We start from the raw sequence: 8,453 nt of genomic DNA on the forward strand, positions 1-8,453 counted from the left end.
CGAACAGGTGGTTCATTAACCGATACACCCATGTCTCAAAAGGTTAATGCACAATATTACAAAATAGCATGGGCAAAATACAGCCAGAAGGCTCACTATTAATCATACATATTGTTTTAATTCTTCACCATTTCCTAGAAGTAAATATGTGAGCCATAATTTGTGTCACAGTTAGGAACTATAGTGGACCATAATGAATGAACTCTCACCCGGAAGTGATCTGTGTAGTGAGACCCTAATAGAGTGAAAAATCGGGACCTTGTTCTTGGTTCGAGAATACCGGTAGGTTCGACCGTTGGGCGTTCGAGCCAATGAGATTCTAATATACAGTAGAATCTCGTTGGCTCGACCTCGGAAGGGTCGATCACACCGCAACGCTCGAACCAAAAACGAAGTCCCGAGGTTTTTATCCGGTAAACCCTTATATTAACTGATTATAGGTCGAATACGTCCAGAGTCGACTATAAGGCTTCGCTCGAACTAAATTATCGGTCCCGTCTGTGTTATTAGCTATATTTCCCTCGAACTGGTGATACATCAAATATCAAATGGAAAACGCACCGAAAAGGACCAACAATTGCCGCGCTTGCGCAGTTGGTTATTGCAACCTTTGGATTATAATAATTTAGGCGGAACGAGTTATAGATGGATCGGAGAATCGCAGACACTAGCCAAGCAATCCTTTATTTGCCATACCTGTCATGTTGTGTGTTCAGCCAGCGGCTGTCGGTAAAAGTATTTCAACTACAGTTAGTGTCACGGTGTCTTTTCGATGAACCGTGATACCAATCAAACAATTGGCCTCGGCGGTAAGCGTTACTCTGAACACGTCTACCAGACCAGGTTTCAATGAAACCAGGGTCGAGGTATTCAGCTATCATCACTTCGGCAAGGGCTTCTGCATCACACAATCGGAGTAATTTCTAATAAATCCTTTCACTCTGATATTTTCTTATATAACACATTGAGTTAATGTTTAAGTTTGCAGTTACCAAAATAATATGGTAACATCCGAGTCGTTTTGAACAGGGTTGATTCGTACCTCTAACTGAGTCGTTTCGCCCCATGTTTCATGGGCGTACATAGGATTTTGAAAAGGGGGGTTCCAAAATAGATTGCAGAGATATTGGGCATATATTTCTATGTTGAGTGTTTCGATTCGCACTAATTTTTATTTTGTTAATAAAGTAAATTTATTTATTGATTTGTCCTATATCCATTGATTTTTAGATGTCACACATTGCGTGTTTATATTTACAGATAAAAATAATATTATAATTTTGTTTATTTCCAGTATCATTTACTCAAGCCATATACATGAAAATACGTACAGGCCTTAAATAATATACAGACAATGTATCGTCATTAATAATTAATTTATGAACAGTCACACTACTACTGATGTGCTGTGGTTTCTTATTAAATATACTACATACCCAGCTGAGGTTAAACGACTCGGTACGAATGAGATTTAGGGCGAACCAACCCTGGGTGAATAGGACTAAGGGCGAAACAACGCAGAGTTTTAAATGGTTTTAGGGCGAAACGACCCGGATTCGAATAATATGTATCTAATGCTTTCGACACGTTTTGGCCTCGCAAAACATTCGGCCCCAGACGTTTCGGCCCCGTAACCCTAGTCGTTTCGGCCCCGGTTATTGTTGTTTTCTAAATCAAATTATTCAGTCACTTGTGTTTTGCTATTAAATTTTATCGTAAGTATTGTAATTTCTTTCTCTCGTTTTTGTGATTATTTTTTTTTTTTTTAATTGAACATAATAACCGAGTTTTAAAGAATAAATAAGAGCCAAACAACCAAAACTGTATTTAGCTTTGATAATCCAAAAATTAAATTGAACTGATTTTCTTGTTTGTGTAAATACAATTTAATAAATTGTAATAAATTGTTTTGCGTTTGTTCTACTTAATTATATTTCCATGTAGACCCTTCCCATAATAGGGGCGCTTTACATGTGGCTAGAATTGGAACCACTGATGTTTGACGTCAGTAGGGGTTACATGTGTACAGAAATTAAGTACGATCACAAAGAATGTTTTCCATGCGGAGCACTCACTCAGGGTTTGGAGTCGGTATCTGGATTAAAAATCCCATTCCTCGACTGGGATCCGAACCCAGTACCCACCAGCCTGGAGACCGATGGCTTATCCACTGCGCCACTGAGGCGTAAATTGAAAGTAGCATCATTAAGACATGTTCAAGTTCAGTTCAGTTCAACTTTATTTTCGTGCTTATATCCCATTAAAGTTCAACCAAGCTGTCCTGGACACACATCTCAGTGTTCTAGCATTTAAAAGAAACAGAAAAACCACATGGATGCACAATTCCTGAACCTAGTCTGAGTTGTTTGTGATGGCATCGTGGGTTAGGTAAGTTCTGTCTTGTATCACTCTCTACCGCTTGAATCGTTAGTGAAACAATGTTAAAACGTAATATACAAACATGAAAGTCTAAACATACTAAACGTAAGTTTCACTTCCTTATTTTATCACCATATCATTTATCGGTGATATTCTACATGAACGCGATGACGTACATGTTTATGTGTGTGTATGTGTGTGTGTGTCACGGTGCATAATATGTATGTAGGCCTGTTGTATGTATGCGCGCGCGCGTGTGTGTGTGTGTGTGCGCGCGCGCGCAATGAATGTTATTCGACAAATTTATGTTACAAATTTGTATTTTATTTATATTATTACCGGTGTTACTATACCAATTACAGCATAAATCTGTATACACGAACACTAGATCGCCGTATATTGCATTAGGAGCCGAGACTGTTTGGGGCCGAACATGTACTGGGGCCGAAACGTCCTGACATCTATCTAATTCAACTTTCTAACTTATGTTACGGAAATATCCGATGTTGACCGAATGGTTCGGTCGAACTACCCGATGGGTCGAACACTTTCTCGAGCACCGACGGGGTTCCAGCCAACAAGATTCAACTGTGTGTGTGTATATATATATATATATATATATATATATAATATATATATATATATATATATATATATATATATATATATATATATATATATATATTAGCGATTTCCCTAGAAATTTGGCAAGGCATGGTAGACCAAACACCTTTGGGGCATTTTTAGGGCACTTCTATTTCATTAAAAATAGACAAACATTAATTGAATTAAACATTAATGTAATTTATGTGTTTGCTTTAATAAATGAATATATATATATATGTCATGCAACCATGCTTTGTTTTGACCTGATAACCCTTACCTGATAATTCGAAGTGTTATCATATCATTAGGAAATGAGGCATGACGGATGTTTGCTAACGTTTTAGGTACTTCATTTTTCAAACATCCATTTACAGCAATAATTGTTGAACTGCATAAATAAATATAACATTTACACTTGCAGTAACGTCAAATTGCCTCTCCATTATTCGTTCCCAGTCGGAACTAGCCAGCGTTTTGAATTAAACATTTTCAAACGAGAAAGCAAGTAGCTTCCTGCATAGAATGTTTACATTTGAACAGCGTCCGATGTCACAGTCACTAGCAGCCAATGATGTAGATCTTCTTCTGCTTACACATAAACTTAAGTTTTTGAATGAAAATAATGACAAACTTGAATGATGTTATTTTTGACTTCCTTACATAAAAATAGACTTGTGCATAACGTTTTCTGCTAGACAGCTATCAGTGTAAAATTGCTATTGAAATGTGTTTGTTTGATGACTACGAATGCATACGTCAATTGTGGAGTGTCACCGTAGTACCCGTAGTACCTTTCCTTAAATGTCAATAAACATAGTGCCGTGACCTCGATTAATTTCTAATTTGCAAAGTTGTCAAATTCTGAAAGTATGTATGTGTGTGTGTGTGTATATATATATATATATATATATATATATATATATATATATATATATATATATATATATATATATATATATATATATATTTCGCACGTGCTAGTGGTTGACCCAATTTTAATCAAACATTATTTAGACTACAATGAGGTAGCTATGTTTCGTATGTTACTACATTTGGTATACGGATAAAACAGTTATGTATACTGAACTTGCGTTTGTTTTTTCCGTCAGTATATGTCCCTGCTTTGGCTTCAGGCCTGAGGTAAATTTCAAGGTGAATCAACAAGTCAGTGTCATCACGCATAAGCTCTGTCTTGGAAGTCGATTCACTGTGTACTGTTGTCAATTAAAACTGGGGAGCTTGACGGGTCATACTGAAATATTTCTGTTTGATGTTCATTAATCATGCTTGCTTAATGATGTCAGTCTACGGGATTTGGGAGCCTAACACACCACAGAATGTTAAGACTTCAAATGTTGCCTCCAACATCTGCAGCAGACCGGTACCACAACTTCCGAGTTTACCACCATGGTGCTCCGGTGGTAAGGAAGATCTCGATTCTTCGACTATATATAGACAATATCGATGCGTGTTTGTCAATATGTCAGCTGTTGATCAATAAGACTCTTCTAGTAGTTATTACACAGAATAGAATGATTCTTTTACAAGAGTAGATTTAGAGGTCTGTAGCTGAGGTGGTGGTATTATATAGAAATAAATGTGCTAGTTTTTACACCCACTGAATTAATTTTTCAATGGAATGGATGACAATTGTCCATGGTGATTGTGTTATATATATATATATATATATATATATATATATATATATATATATATATATATATATATATATATATCTCATATATATCTTACATTTTCAGTGCAATCATGTGATTGTGATATTTTTCAGATCACATACTTTAAGAATTTGATATCTTTGCAAATTAGATGTAAATTAGTCGAGGTCTCGGCACTAGGTTTATTGACATTTAAGCAAACGTACTTGGGTGACACTCATAGTCATCAAATAAAAACATTTCAATGGCAATTTGGCACTGAAAGCTGTCCAGCGTTCAGAAAACAAAAAACGTTAGGCATAACTTTATTTTGATGTAAGGATATCCAAAATGACGTCATTCGAGTTTGACGTCATTTCCATTCCACATATTCTTACATCATTTGAATATCTAGTAATGGCGGACTGGAATTAAAGTTGCGTGTACAGTTTATAAATAAACGTTGTATTAAGCTTGAGCTTATATGATAAAGAGATTATTACCATCGTGTATTTCGGTATCGTCAGTATCATATATTAGGAATAAAAATAATGTATTATGCTCGCCAAAGGCTCACATAATACATTTTTTATTCCTAATATATGATATTGACGATACTGAAAAACACTCTGGTAATAACATATATATATATATATATATATATATATATATATATATATATATTATATATATATATATATACCAATTCTATACCCAGTTAAGGCAGGTGGTTGTTTATAAGATAACACTGTAATCAGAATTTGTGCTGAACAACTAAATCATAAATGTTGTCACAACCGTATTTTATTGTACATAAGTTGTGGAGTATCGGTTGTGTAGATTATTTGAATATTTTATTTAGCCTATTACTTGCAGTTGTCATAGGGTACCTTTTCGCACGTGCAGTCAAATACCCTAGCACTTGCAATGGTTTGGTCTGCAGTGGCACAGCGTGATTGTGGACTAGTCCATTTTCGTTGACACTTGGTTAAAAGTGCTGGTCAGGGCTATTGTTAGGGGAACCCAGAGCTGTGATGCACACGGTTCACGGGCAGTGATACATGGTGTGTGGACACGTGTCACGTTTTGGAACTAGAGAGGTTTCCTGTGAACAGCTGGGGTAAGTAGGGTTTTGTTATGTATCTATACTCTTCAAAAAAAGAAACGCAAAAGGGTACAAATGGGTTATAACTCCGATTTTATGTTTCCTACCGGTTCATGCTTTGTGAATATAAGGTCATTGCATGTCCCAAACACATTCCCACGGTTACATTCGATAAAACGCAGCTACTGTACAATAAAGTTCCAAAATGTGAATATTCGCAAAAAACGTAGCCACGTGCAAACCATGTCACCACTGCACGTGCGTTGTCTGCACGTGCAACATGAACACCGACAGTATAAAAGTGCAGGGTGTTCGCTTGCCTGGCCTCTGTATCTGGCCAACAGTTGACAATCCAGGACATGCCACGTCTCAGTGAACCGCAGAGAAACAATGCCATCGGCCGACTAGACGCAGGCGAATCCAGAACGGCCGTTGCCAGGGCATTCCATGTGTCCCCAAGCACCATCTCCAGACTGTGGGACCGTTACCAGCAACATGGATCAACACGTGACCTCCCTAGATCCGGTCGACCACGGGTCACTACCCCCGGGCAGGACCGCTACATCCGGGTACGCCACCTTCGGGAACGATTGACTACTGCCACCTCCACAGCCGCAGCAATACCAGGTTTGCGCAGGATATCCGACCAGACCGTACGGAACCGCCTACGTGTGGTAGGAATTCGTGCCAGACGTCCAGTTCGAGGTGTCATCTTAACACCACAACACCGTCGACTCCGACTGCAGTGGTGCCAGATTCATCGACAATGGCCTCAACTGCGATGGAGACAGGTGTGGTTCAGTGACGAGTCCCGATTTCTGCTCCGACGTCATGATGGAAGATGTCGCGTGTATAGGCGTCGTGGTGAACGTTATGCGGCAAACTGCGTGCAGGAAGTGGACAGATTCGGCGGGGTAGTGTCATGGTGTGGGCAGCCATCTCACACACTGGCAGAACTGACCTGGTCCACGTGCAGGGCAACCTGAATGCACAGGGCTACATTGACCAGATCCTCCGGCCACACATCGTTCCAGTTATGGCCAACGTCAACGCAGTGTTCCAACATGACAACGCCAGGCCTCACACAGCACGTCTCACAACGGCTTTCCTACAGAACAACAACATTAATGTCCTTCCTTGGCCATCGATATCACTGGATTTGAACCCAATTGAGCATCTATGGGACGAGTTGGACCGACGCCTCCGACAGCGACAACCACAGCCCCAGACCCTGCCCGAGCTGGCAGCAGCCTTGCAGGCCGAGTGGGCCACCATCCCCCGGGACGTCATCCGTACTCTGGTTGCTTCAATGGGCAGGCGGTGCCAGGCAATTGTCAACACACGCGGAGGCCACACCCGGTATTGACTCCAGATGACCTTGACCTTGGTGGTGTGTCCTATCACTTACTCACAATGGATCTAGAGTGAATTGTGAACAATCCTGCAACATTTGGTAATTATCGGACTCACCATTCAATAATTAAATCAATTCTCCAAATGTTACGACAATGTGGTTTTGCGTTTCTTCTTTTGAAGAGTATATGTTTATATTATATTATACTTGGAGTTGCATTATGTTGTAAGTATTTTATTTTAACTTGTATATTAAGGAAAAGGCGGTAATTTGTTAGGAAATTGTATAGTTTGGCAGTAAATATTGTATGTATACTTATAGTAATAATTGTTAACACTGGTTAAAGTAAAACTGGTTGTATAATGTAATTTTAATAGTTGACAACTTTGTACATGTATATTTAATGGACATAGTGTATTAAATAAGAATTGGCCGTAGTGTTTTGTAAATAGGTTGCACTAATAAATGGCCAATGAAAAGTACTGGAAATAGATATTTTTTGTGGAAACCAGGTTATATGCCAAAATCCTGTAAATCAAGGTTTAGTTACTTTATTATGGTGTAATCATGGCAATTGTATTATTTACCGTGTTTTTATTGTCAGGTCAGGTGTATTATTGTGAGCTGGGGTGATGATGGGTTACCAGCAGCTTGTTGCGTCACCGTGGGGACTGATACCGATGGCCTCGTTGATAGTGGAAGAGTGACGGTCGGATTTATAGAGTTGGGGTGATAATGGTTACCAGCAGCTTCTGGTGTCACCGTTGACCGACACTATAGATGGCCTTATTTATGGAACAGGGTGACGGCGAGTCGAGGGTTGCAAGAACAAAGCAACACTGTCGATGAACTTGACCTGGACTTGGTTACATGTATTTGAAAGGGGTCTCTATTCCAGAGACTGATAATTTACTGGTGCTTGGTGCCTGGTGTTATTATATATGAACAGTATTACCTTATTTCCAGTGAATTGTTTATAAACCACCACTAAATATTAAGATTAATAATTATTTATTGATTCTTGGTGAAATACAAATGTAAAATTATGTTTTGGTTTTCTGTTGGGAAATTGTGTGATTAAGAGCCCTTGGTCACTCTTGACGTGACAAATGTTTATGACACGTCACTCACGTGTTTAAAGTGGGCCATGTATTGTTTACTTTTTAGATGAATATGAATGTGTGTATCTGTCCTGGAGAGCAGTACTGTCTGTATTTATCCAAAAGTTCCATTTATGATACGAACATTTTATCCTTAAAATATAGATGATAAATATATTTTCATTACAAATATTATGTTATAAATTTAGTAGCATATTATACACAAATAAACATTATGCACTGAACATGTGGTA

At 38.5% G+C, this 8,453-nt stretch overlaps 1 long non-coding RNA gene across 1 annotated transcript; it reads left to right on the top strand.

Annotated features, from left to right (window-relative positions):
- Nucleotides 1-5,623: 5,623 nt before the first annotated feature.
- LOC121380153 lies at nucleotides 5,624-8,142 on the top strand. The gene is made up of 2 exons (XR_005958888.1): nucleotides 5,624-5,760; nucleotides 7,704-8,142. It is a non-coding gene; the product is annotated as an uncharacterized LOC121380153 (long non-coding RNA).
- The last annotated feature ends 311 nt before the right edge of the window (nucleotides 8,143-8,453 follow it).

The sequence above is a fragment of the Gigantopelta aegis genome, chromosome 8, assembly GCF_016097555.1.
Source record: "Gigantopelta aegis isolate Gae_Host chromosome 8, Gae_host_genome, whole genome shotgun sequence".
In the NCBI taxonomy this organism is placed as follows: domain Eukaryota; kingdom Metazoa; phylum Mollusca; class Gastropoda; order Neomphalida; family Peltospiridae; genus Gigantopelta; species Gigantopelta aegis.